The sequence below is a fragment of the Bubalus kerabau genome, chromosome 4 (genome assembly GCF_029407905.1).
Source record: "Bubalus kerabau isolate K-KA32 ecotype Philippines breed swamp buffalo chromosome 4, PCC_UOA_SB_1v2, whole genome shotgun sequence".
Classification (NCBI taxonomy): domain Eukaryota; kingdom Metazoa; phylum Chordata; class Mammalia; order Artiodactyla; family Bovidae; genus Bubalus; species Bubalus kerabau.
Genome location: NC_073627.1, coordinates 170,082,993 through 170,104,786, shown reverse-complemented (window position 1 = coordinate 170,104,786; position 21,794 = coordinate 170,082,993). Strand labels below are relative to the sequence as shown.

General features: G+C 41.2%; 1 long non-coding RNA gene across 2 annotated transcripts in view; it reads left to right on the top strand.

Annotated features, from left to right (window-relative positions):
- Positions 1-21,794, top strand: part of LOC129650639 (uncharacterized) — a 69,011-nt gene that overhangs the window by 13,836 nt on the left and 33,381 nt on the right. The gene's annotated exons all lie outside the window — the stretch shown is intronic.

Below are 21,794 nucleotides of genomic sequence, written 5' to 3'. Positions count from 1 at the left end.
TCAGTCCTGGGTGTTCTTTGGAAGGAATGATGCTAAAGCTGAAACTCCAGTACTTTGGCCACCTCATGAGAAGAGTTGACTCATTGGAAAAGACCCTGATGCTGGGAGGGATTGGGGACAGGTGGAGAAGGGTATGACAGAGGATGAGATGGCTGGATGGCATCACCGACTCGATGGATGTGAGTTTGAGTGAACCCCGGGAGTTGGTGATGGACAGGGAGTCCTGGCGTGCTGCAGTTCATGGGGTCGCAAAGAGTCAGACACGACTGAGGGACTGAACCGAACTGAACCATGAATTTGTTTTCTATGTCTGTGAGCCTGCTTCTGGCTTGTAAATAAGTTTGTCTTTTGTTGTTTTTTTTTTAATTCTATATAAAAGTGATATCATATGGTATTCATCTTTTTCTTTTTACTTCACTTAGTATAATAATCTTAGGTCCATCCATGTTGCTGCAAATGGCAATATTTCACTCTGTTTTCTGGGGAGCTTCCCTGGTGGCTCAGATGGTAAAGAATTTGCCTGCAATGTGGGAGACCTGGGTTCAAGCCCTATGTTGGGAAGAACCCCTGGAGAAGGAAATGGCAACCCACTGCAATATTCTTGCCTGGAGAATCCCATGACAGAGGAGCCTGGCAGGCCACAGTCCATGGGGTCACAAAGAGTCAGACACTACTGAAGCAGTTTGGCACAGCACATGGTCGAGTAGTAGTCTCTACAGCCTTAATCTTGAATGTCCCACTTTGACCATGGTGTATAGACTTCCCTCTATGACACTTGGTGTTCTGAGCTCTTCATTTTTCACTCGGTCTGTCTTCAGCTTTTTCTCAATATTTACATATTGCCATTCTATTATCTCCCAGGTGTCTGACCTTGGTTGCAAGCTTTGTTCCAACTGGTTTAGCAATTAGCTATATCGGACATTTTATCACTAAAGTGCCTAAAACTACTACTTCAACATGGGGATAAGTGATATTTTATAACTTCTCTTCCTACTATACATCGATCCTCAAAATAAATTACTGGCCCCTTCTGTAATGTGAAAAAGTGTTAACAGATTTTGTACCAGTTTTGATGTGGAGTCTACTTGAAAGGGAAATGGAACCAGTTCAAGCATCATTCAGGTTTGGGGTTACCAGGCTCTGCCCCAGGCTAGTAAGGATGCAAGCCAGCTGAGTCTCCCATTTCATCTTTCTTGGCTTATAATAATGAAGTGACTCAGCCTGGGATTTTATAAAACAATGAGTCATCCCAAACTATGAAATAAAGTATAACACCTTTGTTTAACAACCATAATCATCACAGCCTACTCCCTACCCACTTTCTCTCCACAGGAATATCTGTATGTCTCTGTTGTTATCAATTCTTGTCATTAGGTTATTGATTAAACCCTAAACCTAGGTCTAGGCTGGTCTTCCCTGGACACCATGTCACATGGGATGTACCATGTTAGTTACCTCTTGATTTCAGATGAGACAAAACGATTTCACAGCCCAAAGTTGGTAACAGACCAAAGTTTAGTCTTTAAGAAAATTTCTGCTGTGACTACATGATTTTCATCAACTTTTCCCATTACTTTGGCTCTTTGTGAGTTCCTTTTGTTATCTATGAAACGTAGGGACGCTGGAATTCTGTCTGTTCCATAATGTTAATGATTCTGGGAAGAAAAAACAAGCTGTTAAAAAAATTCCTGAAGCTGTGATGGGGAGGGTTTAGTGACTTCTCTGACTTAAGGCAGGGAAAAGAATATCTTTCAAGTAGGATGTTTCCTGAAAGACTTGCTCCCATTAATCAGAAGCTTTTCTTCTAGGATTGCTTTCTGTTTACAAATATTTAACAGCCCCTTCACAGCAGGAGGTAGGATTAAAAACTCTGTACTTGCAACTCTTTTATCCATTTCTCAAATAATGCTGCTGGTTTTCTAAAAAAAGGAAAAAAGTTCATTAGTTAACGTCCAACCTATTTATGGTTTTAATCATTGTATTATTGTGTGGGCTGATGTTTCAAATGTTCACATGTATGGGGAAAGATATTTCTAAGAAACAGGACATTTCATACAGTGATGATAATCTATCTTTATGCATGCTTGAAGCAATGGGATGTAACAATTTGAAGTCATTAAAAATGTCTCTCATTCATTTTCGATAGATTTTCCAAGAGACTGTTAGTAGTTATCCTTGTCTGTTGAGTAAAAGAGCATTTAGAGAAATTAACCATCACTCTCTTTAAAAATTGTCTTGAACAGATTTTCTTCTTTTTTTCAACCAAAAAAGTGACGTTTTATAATGTTGATTATTTTAGTTAGTAGTTAACTTGCCCTTGCAGTTAACAGACATTTGGTATGGAAAGTTAACTGGTGCATTCTTTCAATAAGACTTCTTCTCCATGACCTGAAAATTAAAACTTTGTTTTTTGGTTTTGGTGAACTATTTGGTACACATTCTCTCCTAAGCTTTTCATATGTGCGTCAGCTGCTGGTTCCTATCCAAATGTGGAGTTCATTTAACTAAGCCCTGCCAGGGCCTTTTCTGTGGGATTCCCCCCCTCCCTCCCATTTCTGGAGACTTCTATTCCTCCTGAATGCCCCTGTCTGGGAAAGATTATCTTGGCAGAGAAGGGGGACGTTGGGAAATAGAGAGGGCAGCTCTTTGTTGCCAAGAAGAAGCAGTGGCTCACTGACTTCAGAGAAATATGAGCGGGTGAAGTGGGGAAGAGTTTTCAAGAAGTGAAAGTGACCGCGTTCTTTTCCTTAAATGACTTCAATCCCTTAAAGCAAGAGCAGTGCCTGAGAGCGTGATGCTGAAGCTCAGCAGTCCTCATTTTACATTGCCACCGATACAAGATCCAGGAATAGCATTGGAGGATTTGGGGGTACCAAGGTGATACTGCTGACCACTCACAAATGAGTCATATGATGTATTTGTCCAGTTTATGGAACTTTGTTACTGTCGTACAGTTCCATTGCTATCCTGATCACCAGAGTCATCTTCAAAACGTGTGTACCAGAGGCTAACTCTGTTGTTAAAATATTGAAATACAGTAACACATCCCCCCACCCTTATCCAAAAAGGATATATTCCAGGACCCCCCAGTGGCTGCCTGAAACTGTGATAGTACAAAACCTTACATCTGCTATGTTTTTTCTATACACACACACCCCCCACTATGATAAAATTTAAATTTAAAAATTAGGCACAGTAAGAGATTAACAACAATAATAAAATAGACAGTTATAACAATATACTGTGATAAAAGTTATGTGAGTGCTATCTCTCTTAAAATAGTTTATTGTACAAATTTAATGCTTTTCCACCGTAACTAAACACTTACGCACTGTGGCCATAGCTTCTGCTGTTTAAGGTAGAACCGCAAAAGTAGCACAAACTTCTCTTCTTTGCAGTTTCACAGCTGGGAGATTTGTCCTCACTGTGGATCTTAGCAACTTCAGCATACGATTTTTTTCTTTACTTATCAAGTTGATAACTTGTGTGTGTGTGTGTATACACACACATACTTGATTTAAGCACTTTACAGCTTCTCTTTGGCATATTTGACTTGCCAGCATCGTTACTTTTGCACTATGGGATCACAGTTAAGTAAAATCAGAGTTACTTGAACACAAACTCTGCCAAGACATTCTATCTGATAACCAAGACAGTGAATAGTCCTGGACACTGGACAAAAGGATGAATCATGTCCTGGGTGGGACAGAGCAGAGTGGTGTGAGATTTCATCACTCTACTCAGAACATCTTGAAATTTGAAAGTCATGAATTGTTTATTTCTGAAATTTTCCGTTTAATAATTTAAGACTGCAATGATGGGGTAACTAAAATCAAGGGACGTGAAACCACAGGTATGGGGTGGCTGCTGTACTTGAGGAATTCTCTGGATCTTCCGTAGATCATCTAAGTGTCATTCATCTAGTAAGAGGGTGTCCTCCAGGTATCCTGTGGATGGTGATCTCCCTAATTTGTCTAATATGGCCCATATCAGTTGGTAAATATTTTGACTATCACTGCTAATAACCAGTCTTCTTTCCAGTTTTTCTTTCTGCCAACTCATTCACTCATTTTAAAATTCATTTGTTTAAGAAATCCTTACTGATGACCTGCTAAATGCAAGACACTGTTGTGGATACTAGAGAAACACTAGTGAGGAAGATGGACAAGGTCCTTGATCTGATGGTGTTTTCATTCAAGTAGAACAATCAATCAACATGAACACAAAGATATAGACAAGGTCATTGAGTATGATGGATCCTCTTTGAATAGTCAGAGAACGCAGTGGCACCCCACTCCAGTAATCTTGCCTGGAAAATCCCATGGATGGAGGAGGCTGGTAGGCTGCAGTCCATGGGGTCGCTAAGAGTCAGACATGACTAAGCGACTTCACTTTCATGCATTGGAGAAGGCAATGGCAACCCACTCCAGTGTTCTTGCCTGGAGAATCCCAGGGACGGCGGACAGAGGGCTGCCATCTATGAGGTCGCACAGAATCGGACACAACTGAAGCGACTTAGCAGCAGCAGCAGCAGCAGCTTTGAATAGTACCTTTAGTGATGAGTTAAAATTGCCCAGGAGGGATTCATCAGGTGGAGATGTCAGGAAAAGCCTTCCTAAGGAGGAGTGTTATCTGAGACTTGAATGGGCAATTCTTCAAATGTCGGCTGAGCTTGATAGTGTGACCAAGAGTTGGCAGGCTACCAGCATGAAGCTCTGCCCATGCAGCTCTCTCATACACCCAGAAACCTAACTTAGACATTTCTATGGCAATGGTATAAATGGAAGTAAGGGAATACATGTCTCTCAAGATTCTTCCTATGTTGCTTGTTAGCATCCATGGCTAAGGGAATGCACCTGGACAAACCCAGAGACAAATAGGAAAAGTCATCATGATATTAAATAGCAAAGGTTGTGCATAAAATGAGAGATGAAGAAATGAGATCATTAATTAATTGGTTTATTAATTCAATTATTCAACCATATATTTTTTGTTAACTTTTCTCTTTTAGCTAAAATATTTTTAAAACCCCATTGTTTTTCTCTCCTTTTCTATAGCAACTGTTCTTATAGTTGTTAGTTTTCATTCCAATTCCACAGAAGGGTAATGCCAAAGAATGGTCAAACTACTGCACAGTTAAACTCACTTTACATGCTAGTAAGGTAATGCTCAAACTCCTTCAAGCTAGGCTTCAACGGTACATGAACTAAAAACTTCCTGATGTACAAGCTGCATTTAGAAAAGGCAGAAGAACCAGAGATCAAATTGCCAACATCCATTGGATCATAGAAAAAAGCAAGAGAGTTCCAGAAAAAACATCTACTTCTTTTTCATTGACTATGCTAAAGCCTTTGACTGTGTGGATCAGAACAAACTGTGGAAAATTCTTAAAGAGATGGGAATACCAGACCACCTTACCTGCCTCCTGCAAAACCTGTGTGCCAGTCAAGAAGCAACAGTTAGAACCGGACATGGAACAATGGACTGGTTCCAAACTGGGAAGGAGTACTTCAAGACTGTATATTGTCATCCTACTTATTTAACTTATATATACAGGGTACATTACATGAAATGCAGAGCTGGATGAAGCACAAACTGGAATCAATATTCTTAAGAGAAATATCAGTAACCTCAGATATGCAGATAATACCACCCTAATGGCAGAAAGCAAAGAGGAACTAAAGAACCTCTTGATAAAGGTGAGAGTGAGTGAGTGAGTGAGTGAAAGTTGCTCAGTCATGTCCGACTCTTTGCGACCCCATGGACTATACAAATCCATGGGATTCTCTGGGCCAGAATACTGGAGTGGGTAGCCTTTTCCTTCTCCAGGGGATCTTCCCAACCCAGGGAAGGATCTTTACCAACTGAGCCACAAGGGAAGCCCAAAGGTGAGAGAGGAGAGTGAAAAAGGTGGCTTAAAACTCAACATTCAAAAAACTAAGATAATGACATCCAATCCCATCACTTCGTGGCAAATAGAGGGTTAACAATGGAAACAGTGACAGACTTTATTTTCTTGGGAATCACTGCAGATGGTAACTGAAGCCATGAAATTAAGTGACACTTGCTCCTTGGAAGAAAGGCTGTGACAAACCTAGACAGCATATTAAAAAGCAGAGACATTGCTGATAAAACTCCATAGAGTCAAAGCTATGGTTTTTCCAGTAATTATGTACAGATGTGAGAGTTAGACTATAAAGAAGGCTGAGTCCTGAAGAACTGATGCTTTTGAACTGTAGTGTTGGAGAAGATTCTTGAGAGTCCCTTGGACTGCAAGGAGAACAAACCAGTCAACCCTAAAGGAAATCAACCTTAAATATTCACTGGAAGGACTGATGCTGAAGCTGAAGCTCCAATACTTTGGCCACCTGATTTGAAGAGCCAACTCATTGGAAAAGACCCTGATGCTGGGAAAGACTGAGAATAGGAGAAGGGGACGACAGAGGATGAGATGATTGGATGGCATCATCGACTCAATAGACATGAGTTTGAGCAAACTCCAGGAGATAGTAAAGGACAGGGAAGACTGGTGTGCTGCAGTCCATGGGATTGAAAAGAGTTGGACATGACTGAGGGACTGAAAAACACCACCTCAGTATCATTTCAAACTTTTAAGAGAAAACAAATTACAGTATCTTTTTCTTAGATTTTTCTCAATTATGTGAAAAATGACTTTTTCCTCAAGGGTCATTATTATATTTTAGTAATTTGCTCATCTTGAGTTCAGTTCAGTTGCTCAGTTGTGTCTGACTCTTTGCAACCCCATGGACTGCAGCATGCCGGGCTTCCCTGACCATCACCAACTCCTGGAGCTTACTCAAACTCATGTCCATCAAGTCATTGATGCCATCCAACCATCTCATCCTCTGCCGTCCCCTTCTCCTCCAGCCTTCAATCTTTCCCAGCATCAGGGTCTTTTCCAATGACTTGGCTCTTCATATCAGGTGGCCAAGCTATTGGAGTTTCAAATTCAGCATCGGTCCTTCCAATGAATATTCAGGACTGATTTCCTTTAGGATGGACTGGTTGGATCTCCTTGCAGTCCAAGGGACTCTCAAGAGTCTTCTCCAACACCACAGTTCAAGAGCATCAATTCTTTGGCGCTCAGCTTTCTTTATAGTCCAACTCTCACATCCATGCATGACTACTGGAAAAGCCATAGCTTTGACTAGATGGACCTTTGTTGGCAAAGTAATGTCTCTGCTTTTTAATATGCTGTCTAAGTTGGTCATAGCTTTTCTTCCAAGCAATAAGCATCTTTTAATTTCATGGCTGCAGTCACCATCTGCAGTGATTTTGGAGCCTCCAAAATAAAGTCTGTCACTGTTTCCATGTTTCCCCATCTATTTGCCATGAAGTGATGGGACTGGATGCCATGATCTTAGTTTTTTGAGTGTTGAGATGGTGAGACAAATCCAGACAAATCCATGTGTTTCCTCTTCCATTTTGAACTGGAAGGTCATGGAAACCTTGAAAATTCTACAACAAACCCCTTCCAAATGAAGATTACCAAGCATTAAAATTTCAAGTTGAGGAGTATAAGTAAATCAATTTATACATTCATCCTTCAGGATCCATGGGGGGTTGGCTCCAGGACCCCCACAGACACCAAAATCTGAGGATACTCAAGTCCCTTATGTAAAATGGCTGGTCTAGTCAGCCCTGTGTATCCATGGATACAAGACCCACAGATATGGAGGGCTGACTGTATTAACATTGTCCATTTTCTATCATTTATATTACCTTATTGTTCAGTTTCTCCTTTACAACATCAACAAAAGTGATATTAATTTTAAAGACTTCTTTTCAAAAGGCACATACTCATCAAATTCACTCTCTGTTGCCTTTTGTTGCTAACTATTTCAAGACCAAATAAGTGAAAGTAAAGTAAAGTCACTCAGTCGTGTCCGACTCTTAGCGACCCCATGGACTGCAGCCTACCAGGCTCCTCCATCCATGGGATTTTCCAGGCAAGAGTACTGGAGTGGGGTGCCATTGATTGCAGGTTTCATTTAACTTTAACAGAATAGTCTTTCCCTTACTCTTCCACAGCCCTTAGCAGCATCTTTAATCTAGCTGGGAAAGCTTCATTTAGACATGAATGAGGATTGTTTTGAAATCTCTCTGCTGAAGAAAAAAAAAACCTCAAGTAAAGTAGACCCTTCAGTCCTCCACCCCCCTCCACCTGCCCCCAGCAAAGATATTTCCTGCAGATAAACTTTTGTCCAGCCAAGGGTTCTGCCCAAGAGATTCCAGGCTCACAAGTGCTTCAGGCAAATTGCCCGTCATTCAGGGCTGGTCCGCAGCCAGGGGTTGTCCAGCAATACAAAGCTCTGGTTTAGTTGTGCCCATCTTGAAGGTTTAGGATTTAGGGAGGGTGAGCAATTCTTTCATCCCTTTGCCTTAAAGTTTTGATAGGAGGCTTCTCACTGTGCCCTGATTTGAAATAAAATGAAAGAAACTCTTGATTATATATACACGATGTCATTGTCAATGGGTCTAAACACATATAAAATAGCATGCCTGTTTTTTCCAGAACTTTGGAAAACTTATTGCTGGCTGGAATTTTGTTTGACCATTGAATCATGAAAGGCATATAATCATAATTCCTAGAATGTAAACAGACATGTTTGGGCTTGTTTTGGAATCTGTTCATTTCAATGAACCAGTCCATGCTGATGGAAGAAAAGAGCATATAGTAAACCAGTTAGGCCTTCCATTAATATTGTCATTGTAATACCCTGTGGACACTCTTGTGCTATGAATATCTCCCAACATTGTTCGTTCATTTGTACTATTTCCAATTCAACTACTTTATTCAATTGAACTTTTTTCCCTTTTATTTACAATTGGTATAGAGTGTTTGAGAGGGGGCCAAATGGCTTGGACCGTCTTCTCTGGTTTTATAAGATACTATATAACCAGTTGTGCATAACTCAGTGGTCACTAGTCCAGGGGACACATACACAAGCTTTCTTTGGGGACCAGCAAAGATCCAGGGGTGCAGCATGCAACCTTGGACCCCCTTTTCTTGCTTTCATGAGGTCAGCAAATCTCTTTGCCATTTGCTCAAATACCACCCTGAAGAGGGAGGGAGGTTGGGTAAAGTCATCTGACAGGTGATGCCAAAAGTTGGCCTCCGTGCACTGGTGCTAAATTGAATTCTGGATACAGAATTTTGGGAAAAGTAGAAAAGAATAGCTTTATTGTTTTGCCAGGCAAAGAGGGACACAGGGGTCTGATGCTCTCAAAATTATGTGTCCCAACTTGGGGGGGATTTGGTAAGAAGTTTTAGAGTGATAGTTCCAGGGTAGGGTTGCTAGTAAGGATCAGGATGTGTGCAGGGCCTGCATTCCTTTAATCTGGTCTCAGGGGTCTCCTGATGAGTTTCTGTGGTTCTTGAGGTCATCAAACCGTGAACTTCTCTCTCGAATGAGAAATGCTTGATCAAGTAGTTAATATCTTCCATTTTTGGGAGTTTTAGTTCTTCAGAGGAGCTCGCAGACACTGTTATGTGTGTCCTAGAGGTTGAACCAGGACCCTGGCCCAAGGCTGCAGTAGTGTTTCTTTTTCTTAAGCTTATTTAGTTTTTTATTTTATTTTTGGGGGGCTGGGTCTTCATTGCTGCATGGGCTTTTCTCTAGTTGCGGCAAGTGGGAGCCATTCTTGCACTGTAGTGCACGAGCTGCTCATTGCAGTGGGTCCTCTTGTTGTGGGGCCCAGGCTCCAGAGTTGTGGTGCTCGGGTTTAGTTGCCCTGTGGCGTGTGGGATCTTCCCAGATCAGGGATCAAACCTGTGTCCTGCCCTGGCGGGCAGTTTCTTTACCACTGAGCCACCAGGGAAGCCCTGCACTGTTGTTAATTTATTTTTTAATCTAATAAAAATATTTTATTTATTATTTTAATTTTGGAGAATAATTGGCACAGGGAACACAATATTCTGGGATAACCTTTTTTTCTATATGTATATGTATAACTGAATCACTTTGCTCTACCCCTGAAGCTACCACAACATTGTAAATCAGCTGTGCACTACATTTGTTTCTTTTTAAAACAGTTAATTTATTCATTTTAGTTGGAGGCTACTTACTTTACAATATTGTGGGTTTTGCTATACATCGACATGAATCAGCTATGGGTCCACATGTGCACCCCCTTCCTGAACTCCTCTCCCACCTCCCTCCCCACCACATCCCTCTGTGTTGTCTCAGAGCACAGGCTTTGAATGCCCTGCTTCATGCATCGAACTTGCACTGGTCTCCTCCTCCCTTGTCTCTGCATCCGCTCCATTCCTGATTAGCAACTGATTAGAATCTGCTCTTTAGACCTCAGGGAGGGTCCTGGAAGCTGAAGCCTATTCCCTACAAATAAGAAATGGGGGACACAGAAAGGCTTCCATGCCCAGGAGCCACAAAGGGTCCTGCTTAGTTTCACAAACTAAAGAATTTCATATGAGGTGCCTACATTCCTAAAGGGCTATCTAAATAATGTTATTGGGCCAGGTTTACTATGGTAAACTAAACCATAGGTTTCCCCTCTATTCAGCTGATGGGAATACTCAAGAAAGCAATAAAGAATTTACATTTTATCTATTTTCTCTGCACTGCGTGTGAACAAATCCATGATTCTGATAGTGTGAATATTTAATAACCTATTTCTCCAGCTTGGGGTGCAAATACATCCCCATTTCTTATTTTTCCAATCATTAATTCAAACCCCCATAGATTCTTCCTCTTGAGTTCTCTCTTCTTAGGTCCTCAATGGTCAAGGACCCCAAGCAGAAGGGGCCAGCTCTGTCTTAACATTCCAGAGGAGGCAGGAAACTGGAAGGATGGATTGGTCCATCAGTTCTGCTGCAGTTGCTGCTGATGGAGATCTGGCCTGCTTGTCCACTAGGGCAGAGGCGTCTCTTCTGGTCCAAACACATCTCTGTGCTTGGGCAAGAGTCTGAATTAGCAAACCTTTATGTGTGTCACTGACACAGAACTGCTTCCTTCTTCAGCCTCATGCTGTACAGAACCAGCCTCCCCTACTACATTTCATAGCTCTACGAGGAGGTCTGATACCATCCCAAACTTCCCTTCCCTCCTGGTGGGGGCAGCAGTGACTTTATTATTCTTTCCTGATGGCAGAACTTGGTCAGACCATCACAATCCATCCTGAACAAGTTCTCCAAACTTTGAATGTCAGGCATAAGGAGTTGAGTATCTTCCAGGACACCCCTGGCTTCCACACAATTGGTCCATCTTGCCTGTGGGGTGTGTTAAAGTTGCTGTTCAGTTGCTAAGTCGCGTCCAACTCTTTCCCATTCCAGGGGCTGCAGCACGCCAGGCCTCCCCTGTGCTTCAGTATCTCCCAGAGTTTGCTCAGATTCATGTCCATTGAGCTGGTGATGCTATCTAACCATATCTTCTTGGAAAAGCAAATTCAAAGGACAAAAAGTTCTCTTTGCCCTTCAAATGTGAAATCAATGACCTCATTCTCTATTTGTTTAACTAAGAAGGACCCCTCAAATAATATCTCATATTTCTGCTGTTTGAAATCTATCCCAAGAATATAGGCACATATATTCAATACAATGAATTTTTATAGTGTTGTCTAAAATAATGTAAATATGTAATAAGTCAAATATCCTACATGATTGTTGAGGTACTACTTTGCATTTTCTTTTTGCTGCTGGAAAACTTAGAGATATTTGAGATGGCTTTTCCCTCTGAAATTTGTTCCTAGTCTAAAAGCCATCGTTTCCTTTGCCACAGATATTTTCTCAGTGACTAAAGCCTGAGCTGCTTATACAGTCTTTCTTCTTGGCCCTTGAGAAAGCCTAAAATAATTGGAGAGATTAGGTGTAAGAAATCAACAACAGAAATGACGAGACTCTCCAAGGCTGAGAAGGGGACCAAAGTCTTTGGTTTCTAACTGTGATGGAGACCCACTCTCTAGATGTCCTGGTGAGAAGGCAAGACCCCTAGGGTGAATGGTGCTTAGAGAAACTAAGAACATTGAGCTGGAATGATTCTATGATGATTGGAATAGATATAATTAATATATACTAATAATGCTAATTATAGTATTCTGTATTAATGCCATTACACAAATGCACACAATTAGAATTCTGGAACTCTTTGGAGCTCCCTTCTAGAATGTGATAGTATGGGAAGAACTGAACTCTGAACTGTCATCTTTTTTTCTTTCCCATCCTGGAGTCTGCCCAGCACATGAAGTATCTCATGCACACATCAGTGTTAATATTTTCAGAGCAGCTGCGCTTTGGTGCATATACCAGAACTGTCCAGTCTGGATTAGAGGAAGTGAGAAAAAGGGTTGTGCCAGCTCTGAAATTCTAGGGTGTCTGATACCTGGAACATGGTTTAAAAGGAGGGAAATTTGACTCTAGGGAGGCATATCTCCTTGGCAACTTGGACTCCTTACCCCATGAGAAAGGTCATGTTCAGAGAAGAACCCGAGTGGGGCCCAAGTCAGGGCCCCCTTAGTCCAAGAAAAAATTGGTACTGATCATGTTGAGTGAGACTGGCTGGTGCCATTTGATAGATTACATTGTTTAGTGCCAAGCTTGGAATTTTCCTTGCTGAGCAAGTTCTTTTGTGGTATTTGCAAAATATTGTCAAATCTGTTCTGAGAGCTTTCCCAAGTGTGAGCGAAGCTGTGAAATCCTTGACAACAGGAAGAGTTATAGTTTACTAAACTTGAACTGGGATACTTCCCCTTTTGTATTTCCAGCACGTAGAGGCATAGACTCCAGAAATTACATATATATCAGAGCTACAGAAAAATTTCTCAATTTCTTCTTAAAATGCTGACAACACAGTTTGGATCCAGGACAGAAATTAGGGACACGTGATGGTTTGTAAATAATGAGGAAGGTAGAAGAATCTCTCGCTACTTCTTCTCATTTCTCTTTCCTTGTCTCTTATTGGCAATTGTGGTGCTTTGAGGACTCCAAAAGCCTGGGGGAATGCACCCTTCCCTGACTAGGAATCAGTGGAAGCGTTCTTGTAAGAAAGAAGTCCAACGGATGGGCTAAATACATGCTATTAGTATTACGTAGAGAAAATGTGCAGTAGGCAGTTTCTCTCTCATTCATTTGGTAGCCAGCTAAGGTTGAATTTGGATCATTCTTTCTTTCTCCTCAAGTTCAGCTGGTGCTTCAGCAAGAAGGGACGGCTGGATCCTGAACCATCTTAAAAGGTAGATTGTGTTACCAGGATTTATGTCACACCCACTAGCAGTATGAGGGGAAGTGTTCAATATAAAAAGTTAAGGTGTCATGATACTTAAACAAGATTGCATCTGCCACTTCCCAGTGTGCCCAGGGGCAGCTTCTAGCCCAACGCTGATCAAAGCACAGGTTTAAGAGTACATTGCCTTTATCACTGGGTAGGCCAACCTCTTGGGCTTCCCTGATAGCTCAGTTGGTAAAAAATCCACCTACAATGCAGGAGACCCCGGTTCAATTCCTGGGTTGGGAAGATCCACTGGAGAAGGGATAGGCTACCCACTCCAGCATTCCTGGGCTTCCTTTGTGGCTCAGCTGGTAAAGAATCTGCCTGCAATGAGGGAGACCTGGGTTCAACCCCTGGGTTGGGAAGATGCCCTGGAGAAGGGAAAGGCTACCCACACCAGTATTCTGGCCTGGAGAATTCCATGGACTGTATAGTCCATGAGGTCACAAAGAGTTGGACACAACTGAGCAACTTTCACTCACTTTCACAGGACAACCTTTGGGATATACTTCATGCTCCAGACCTCCTAGTGAGGTCAAGCTGAGTCACACTTTAGCTGAAACCACCCCATTTGCCCAGTTCCTTTGCTGCCCAATTCTGCTTCCTTCCCTCCCTAAGGATTCCCTCCCTGCCCCCCACCCCTGCCCCAAACATTTCCTTAAAAAATCAGTGGCACAGGAATCCTCATCTTCGGTGTGACTATTATGGAACCTGACCTAAAACAGTGGCCTAGAAGTGGTACCAGAAAGCATCTCTAGGGATGGGAATCTAGAGTTGCACTGTTTGCTGATGGTGATGAGATCTCCATCACTTGGGGTAGGTGTTGTATACACCAGGGTCTCCAATCTCTGGGATCTACTGTCTGATGACCTGAGGTGGAGCTGATGTAATAATAATAAAGTGCATAATAAATCTAATGCACTTGAATCTTCCTGAAACCATCCTCTGCCACCCAGTCCACAGAAAAATTGTCTTCCATTCAACCAGTGCCTGGTGCCAAAAAGGTTGGGGACCACTGGTATAAACAGCCCTTGTAATGCTATATATATATAGTTAATATATTTATAATATATATGTATAGTTAATACATTTTGACTATATGTATATAGCTAATACATTTATTTGTGATGTATGCACAAATTCTCTGCCTTCATGGTGCTTACTGCTATTTAAAATGATCACCTTTATGTCTTTCTTTTCAAGTTTACTGTTTTCCATTATGATAGAAACTACCACCTCCAAGACCTTGCGCATTTATTTGTTCACTCCTGTTTCCCCAGCATCTACAACAGTGCCTAGCATTTAATAGCCAATCAGTGACTCCTGGTCATATGAATGAAATAACAAATTAGTGGGTGGGTTAGAGGAGGAAGGAATGACTGGAAATTTGTTATTAGGTGTGGTGGTCAATGGCACCCCACTCCAGTACTCTTGCCTGGAAAATCCCATGGACGGAGGAGCCTGGTAGGCTGCAGACCATGGGGTCGTGAATCAGGCTGCCATCTATGGGGTCACACAGAGTCAGACATGACTGAAGCGACTTAGCAGCTTAGCAGTGGTGGTCAAAATATTTACTTATAGGGCCCAGGTACTGACAATAGAAAGATCACCATTCATACAGCCTGAATTACCCTCTTTGCAAGGTGATAACACTTTAGTTAGTAGATCTAGGGAAATAGTCACAAGGGGTGAGCCAAGAAGTATGCTTACCATGTCTACTTCATCCTTCTTTTATTTCCTCTGTTCTGTTTTCTGTCAGCATGACTCCATCTGCTTTCTGTCTTCCAGAAATGTATCAAAATCTATAGTCCACGGAGACCCCAGGTGGTTGAGGCAAAGACATGTGCTCCCTCTCCCATCTTGAGCAGGAAGCCCATCCAAACCTTGAAAATCCCACGATCACTGCACTTCATATAATTATTAACATGCTAGGGCTTAAGTCTGCCATTTTGTTTGTTACTTTCTGTTCTATTTTTTCTCTCTCTTTTCTTTTCTCACTTCCTGTGGGTTACTTGAACAATTTTTAGAATTCCATTTTGATTTACCAGCAGTGTTTTCAAGTATATCACTTCATATAATTTGGTCAGTGGTTGCTCCAGATATTCCATTATATGTTTGTATGTAACCTGTCACAGTCTATTGGGGTTGACATTCTACCAGTTCAAATGAAGCATAGAAACTTTGCCTCCCTTCACATCCTTGTAACCTCCCTGGTTTATAGTTTACTTGCCTCAAATGCTTCCTCTGCACACATTTAGAATCCAGCGGGAATGAAAGTCTTAGTTGCTGGCTTGTCTCAATTTTTCCAGTGCTACTTCTGCAGGGTTTGAGCCCCTCATTATGGACGGGTGAGGGTGGAAATATAGGCCCCCTTTCAGCCTTTGCGGGCCTTGATGGGAAAGGACTATATTTTTTCTGTGGTATGGAGGAAGAATAGAGCAATTATTGTTTCAAAGTTTTCTGTCTTAATTAGTCTGCCCTTTTTCCTGGCTATAGAGAGCAGGCTTTATTTAGGGCCTTTAGGGGTGTATGTGCATTGATGCTTCTGGGTTTCCAGCTTCTTCAGCTCTGAATCTGAGATATTTGAAGCTAGATGAAAATCTAGGAGACTCACCATGTGTCATTCCTCCTTCTGAACCGATTTGCCTACTTTTCTAGCTTTTCATAGTCTTACCTTTGTTTTCCATGTGACGGTCAAGGTTTTTAGTTGTATGTAGTGGGTGGAATAGGGAAAAGCATACCTCCTCCATCTTTCCAGAAATGAAAGTCTGCTGTATAGATTTTTATAACTTCTAGAGGTGGATTCGTGTGAATATATTATTACTAAAAATAATTCAATAAAAATAATGATGCAATAGAAATAGTTAAAAGCAGCTTGGCTCTTTACATAAGAGATGTAATGAATGAAAATCATTTATCCTATCCCAGAGGAAAATGATATGAAATTAATACAATGAGAGTAAAGATAATGAATATAAAGTTATGCATTCTAAGAGATTCCAAAAACCTAGAACAGATGAAAGACAATCAGTTGGAAAGAAAAAGAAGTGCGTACTTGACAATTTACAAAATGACCAAAAAAACAGTTGATAAGAATATGTGAAAAAAATTTGCAGTGTCTCTAGGAATTAAAAAAATAAATAATATTAAAGCAAGGAGATAAAATTTGTCCCTTATCAAAATGGATAAAAGGTACCCTGTATAAGAAAGTGTTACTTACATGTGTTGCTGTTGGTTGTGTAAATTGTTGCAAGATTTCTGGACTCAGGGGTGGATTGGCAGGTGGATTCTTTACCACTGAATCACCAGGGAAACTGTTGTATTCTTCGGAAACAGTAAAAAGATATGTAAAAAGGTATGTGCGGTGGTTTAGCTATACTTCATGGTGCTGCTGCTGCTGCTAAGTCGCGTCAGTCGTGTCCGACTCTATGCGACCCCATAGACAGCAGCCCACCAGGCTCCTCTGTCCCTGGGATTCTCCAGGCAAGAACACTGGAGTGGGTTGCCATTTCCTTCTCCAATGCATGAAAATGAAAAGTGAAAGTGAAGTTGCTCAGTCGTGTCCGACACTATATTTCATGGAAGCTATACATTTAGCTATGATTTATGGCAGCTTCCTACGTAATAGTAAATACTAGACACATATTAGCAAATTCTTGGTAGTATATCCTATGTATCGGGCACTTTTCTAAGTATTGTCCATTTTTAACCCATTTAATTCTTCAGCAAGCTATGAACTAGGTCTTATTCTTATTTTATAAACGAGGAAAGTTGAGGCATAGAAGGCTAAAGTTAGTTGCTGGGACTTGAGTCAGTGCCTGCATCTGTGTCTTTTGCTGCTCTCTCTCCTGTCCACCTAGATAACACTTGTGAGTGTGTTCAGTCGCCCAGTCATGTCAGACTCTTTGGGACCCCGTAAACTATAGCCAGCCAGGCTCCTCTGTCCAACGAATTTTCGAGGCAAGAATACTGGAGTGGGTTGTCATTTTCTACTCTAGGGCATCTTCCCGACCCAGGAATCGAACCTGAGTCTCTTGTGTCTCCTGCATTGGTGGGCAGGGAAGCCCAGATAACACAACATGTATATAATGGTTTATTATACAAGCATTAAAATAATGTTCATATTTAAAATATAAAAATATTTTCCCAATTTGTCTTAAAATGGAAAACCGGCAGGCTACTAAATAATAGAAGGCAATCTTAAGGAAAAAAAAGTCTACATGGATTTTTAAAGTGAAGAATCTAAGTGTAAAAGATTCATGTCAAAGGGTTAATCATTTTAACTTTTAAGTTGTGATATATTAAGGTCATCTTGATTGTGCTGTAGATACATTGATTTACCTAGTCATGATAAGTTCTGGGCAAGTGCTAGCTAAATTCACATGTACTGCAATGAGAAAGGAGGCTTTTCAGAAGAAAAACTGAATTCTCTCCAAGGTTTTGAGAAAATTGGCTGAGTAGAGGCATGCTCCCTTCCAAAACTGTCTTGTGTTTGAAAATCGAAAACGATGATTTCATCAAGCTTTGGAAAACTGATCTCATAATTGGACACTGAATTTTTCAGCCATAGAGACTGAGGTAAAGAAGTTTTTCCTAAAAAAAATTAGAGACTTCTTATTAAAACTTAAAAATTATAGTTTCTTAGGCATTTCCTGGTCTTTTTTTTTAGCATCTTAGACATTGAACTTACCTGTGGATCTTTGCTTACTCAACGTCACCCCTCTGCAGACTCTTCTTCAGTTATTTTATCCCTCATTGCCTGTCACTGCTGAGAGTGTGGGGGATAGACTGAAAGCACAGTGATTCTTACTTCAGGTTGCCATAAGCAGTGACCTGAGCAGAGTAGTGTGGACAGAGTGATCCTGAGATCTTTCTTCTCTCCTGAGAAAGGTGACTTCAATGAGTGAAGACACTCCATAGACTGTCTTTAGTCAGTCAGTTCAGTTGCTCAGTCATGTCCAGCTCTTTCCGACTCATGGACAAAAGCACGCCAGGCCTCCCTGTCCATCACCAACTCCTGGAGCTTACTCAAACTCATGTCCATTGAGTCAGTGATACCATCCAACCATCTCATCCTCTGTTGTCCCTTCTCCTGCCTTCAATCTTTCCCAGCATCAGGGCCTTTCCAATGAGTCAGTTCTTCACATCAGGTGGCCAAAGTATTGGAGTTTCAGCTTCAATATCAGTCCTTCCAATGAATATTCAGGACTGATTTCCTTTAGAATGGACTGGTTGGATCTCCTTGCAGTCCAAGGGACTCTCAAGAGTCTTCTCCAACCCCACAGTTCAAAAGCATCAATTCTTCAGCTCTCAGCTTTCATTATGGTCCAACTCTCACAGCCATACATGGCTACTGGAAAAACCATAGCTTTGACTAAATGGACCTTTGTCAGCAAAGTTATGTCTCTGCTTTTTAATATGCTAAGTTTGTCATAGCTTTTCTTCCTTAAAGCTAGACTTCCTTTTTAGTCTTTAAGCTAGACTTCTTTAAGATCCTTAAATATTGGATTGGCCCAAAAGTTCATTCATTTTTTCCATAAGATGTTATGGAAAAACCTGAATGAACTTTTGGGCAAACCCAGTATGATACATACCACTAATTTAAAAAACCAAAATAGAAAAAGCAGAGTTGGCTCTAAATCATATGTTTGGTTCATCCTTGAGTAAAAAAACATCAAATGAAATAATAACGAGCATCATACAAACCACTTTGGCGCTAACACGGCTGAAAAAGAAATGCAGAAAGCAGCGTCATGCCTACACTTCTAATTTTAATCACAGCTCCAAATAGTTAAGAGCACACCCAGAAAATAACAGCGTGTGTCTCAGTCTGGAGTGCTTTGTGGTTAGATCTCTCTGACATAACTTTAGGTAGTGCAGGTGGCTCCTCTTAAGGGCACTGCTTGAAATGTGGAATATACTTTCCAGAGCCTGTGGTTTGAAAGGGGAGGAGTGGTGGCTACTTGCATAATTACAGGTATGAGGATGAAGTTTGTAAGAAGAAGTACCTCTTTCGGATCTCTTAGAAGTTTTAATTAAGAAGGACCCCATAAGGAAGACATGTAAAGGTTGAGAAGTCATCATTATTTCTCTCTACTTTAATTTTGTTTTATATTCAGATAACATAGTCTTTTAGAAGGCAAGGCAAACATCTAGACACACATACGTCTTTGTAAGAAATGCACTGGCAAAGACTTTAAAAATGTAAAAATTTGTTAACTTTATTATTTTTAAATTATTTTTTATTGACGTATAGTTGACTTACAGTGTTGTGTTAGTTTCAGGTGTACAGCCAAGTGATCCAGTTACACACGCATGTCTATTCTTTTTCAGATCATTTTCCCTTATATGTTATTACAAAATATTAGGTATAGATCCCTGTGCTCTGCAGTAGGTCCTTGTGGTTATCTGTTTTACATGTGTATATGTTAACCTCAGGAGAAAGCAATGGCACCCCACTCCAGTGCTCTTGCCTGGAAAATCCCATGGACGGAGGATGGGCTCCTGGTGGGCTGCAGTCCATGGGGTCGCTGAGTTGGGCACAACTGAGTGACTTCACTTTCACTTTTCACTTCCATGCATTGGAGAAGGAAATGGCAACCCATTCCAGTGTTCTTGCCTGGAGAATCCCAGGGACGGGGGAGCCTGATGGGCTGCCGTCTATGGGGTCACACAGAGTCGGACACGACTGAAGCGACTTAGCAGCAGCAGCAACATGTTAACCTCAAACTACTAGTTTATCCTCCCTACCTTTCCCCTTCAGTAACCGTAAGTTTGTTTTGTGTCTGTGTGTCTATTTCTGTTTTGTAAATAAGTTCATATATATCATTCTTTTTAGATTCCACATAAAAGTGATATCATATATTTGTCTTTCTCTGATGTACTTCACTTGATATCATAAGCTCTAGGTCCATCTGTGTTGGTGCAAATGGCATTCACTCTTTTTTTTATGGCTGAATGGCAAAGACTTCATTAAAAAGCAGACCCTCTTAGCCTATGAGTCTTTCCTGCTGATGTAGATTCCAACCACATCTCAATGTTGTGATGACTCACGTGACTGAAAGTCACTAAGCGAGTGGCACCATTGTTTCTATGCTCATCAGGACCCAAGTAAAAGTTTATGGGTGCATATATCTTGATATCTGTGCCACTTAAACTTGGTGTCTGTGCTACTTAAATAGATCTAAAACAAGTAAAAGAGTGATGACCTGAAATACATTTGCTGTGAAGATTTGAATCTACAAGAAAGGGCAAATTGTCCCCGCAATAAGGAAGATTTTGCTTAAAGTGGTGAAATGAGCACAGCATCAAGTTCTCCCCTCCCCAGTTTTCCTAGTGTGACAAATAGACCATGTTTTTAAAAAATGCAACATGCACATCAGCACTGCAAATCAGAAATGAGAAACAGCTCACTGCAAAAAAAAGAAAAACTGGTAAATTTCTGAAGCTGCAGTAGAAGTGGGAGAGGGTATTGGAAGATATTGAAATGCTTCCTTGAGAAAAAGTACCAAGTCTGCTGCAGTGTCTGGACACGAAGTGTGCTCTCATTTAGGAGAGGCTCTGAGACTCCTTGATATGAGAGGCAACACCAAGCTGTGAAGCACTTTTCACCTTTGATCATAGATCATGCACAGAAACAGGCCAGAGAGCCAGGCGGGTGGGTGGCGGCAGCGGGGATGAATTTGAAGCTCTCATCTATAATAGTTTGTTAGAAGTATGAGTATGAATCTGGGGAGAGGGGTTTGAGCTAACGCTAAAAAATTTGGCTCATAGGTGGTATTTATAGCCATGAATGAGGTGACTGGATGTGATCATTAAGGGAGACAATACATAATAGAGAGATCCACCCCAGGGACAGAACTATGTATGGCATGGCCCAATCTTAAGAGGCTGATAGAAGGAGGGAACACAGAATCAATGAAGAAGATTGAGAAGGAGTGAGCAGGTAATTCCTAAACTGCAACTCCTCCAGAGAGGCTTCTTGATCAAAATGGCAGGCTGACTGAACTCCCTCTTTTCCTTTCCTTTCACTGATGTGACAGTAAATGTGTGTGCATGAGAATAAATCTATAAACATGCCCAAACCAATCTACGTCCCATCATGTCGACAAATATGTGGACAGCAGAGGGTATCTAATGTTCTTATTCATAAATAACACAGAAAACCATCAACTACAGCCTGCAGCACACAGGAGCCAGCTGTTAGGGAAGATGGGGAGTGACCTCACATGAATAAAGACTCCAGGCTCCAAGTCAGCAGATGCAGTCAGGGATGGGCTCTGGGTTGTCAATCAGAGTGATCACCTCGAGGCTTGGATATAGAATAGGTGGACGGAGAGGCTTCTCCACCAGTTGGAGCTGCAAGAAATTGCTCTCTGAATAGACTGGAAAATTTGCCTGGGAAGGGCACTTGTGTGTTGAATCTAGGTACAGAGGTAGAGTAGAATACGAGGAAATCTTAGACTCTCATAGGGGATGAAAATGTGAAGGAATAATAGTCCTCTCCAGAAGTGAAATATACTTAAGTACTGTACCCTCAGAGTAGAGTCT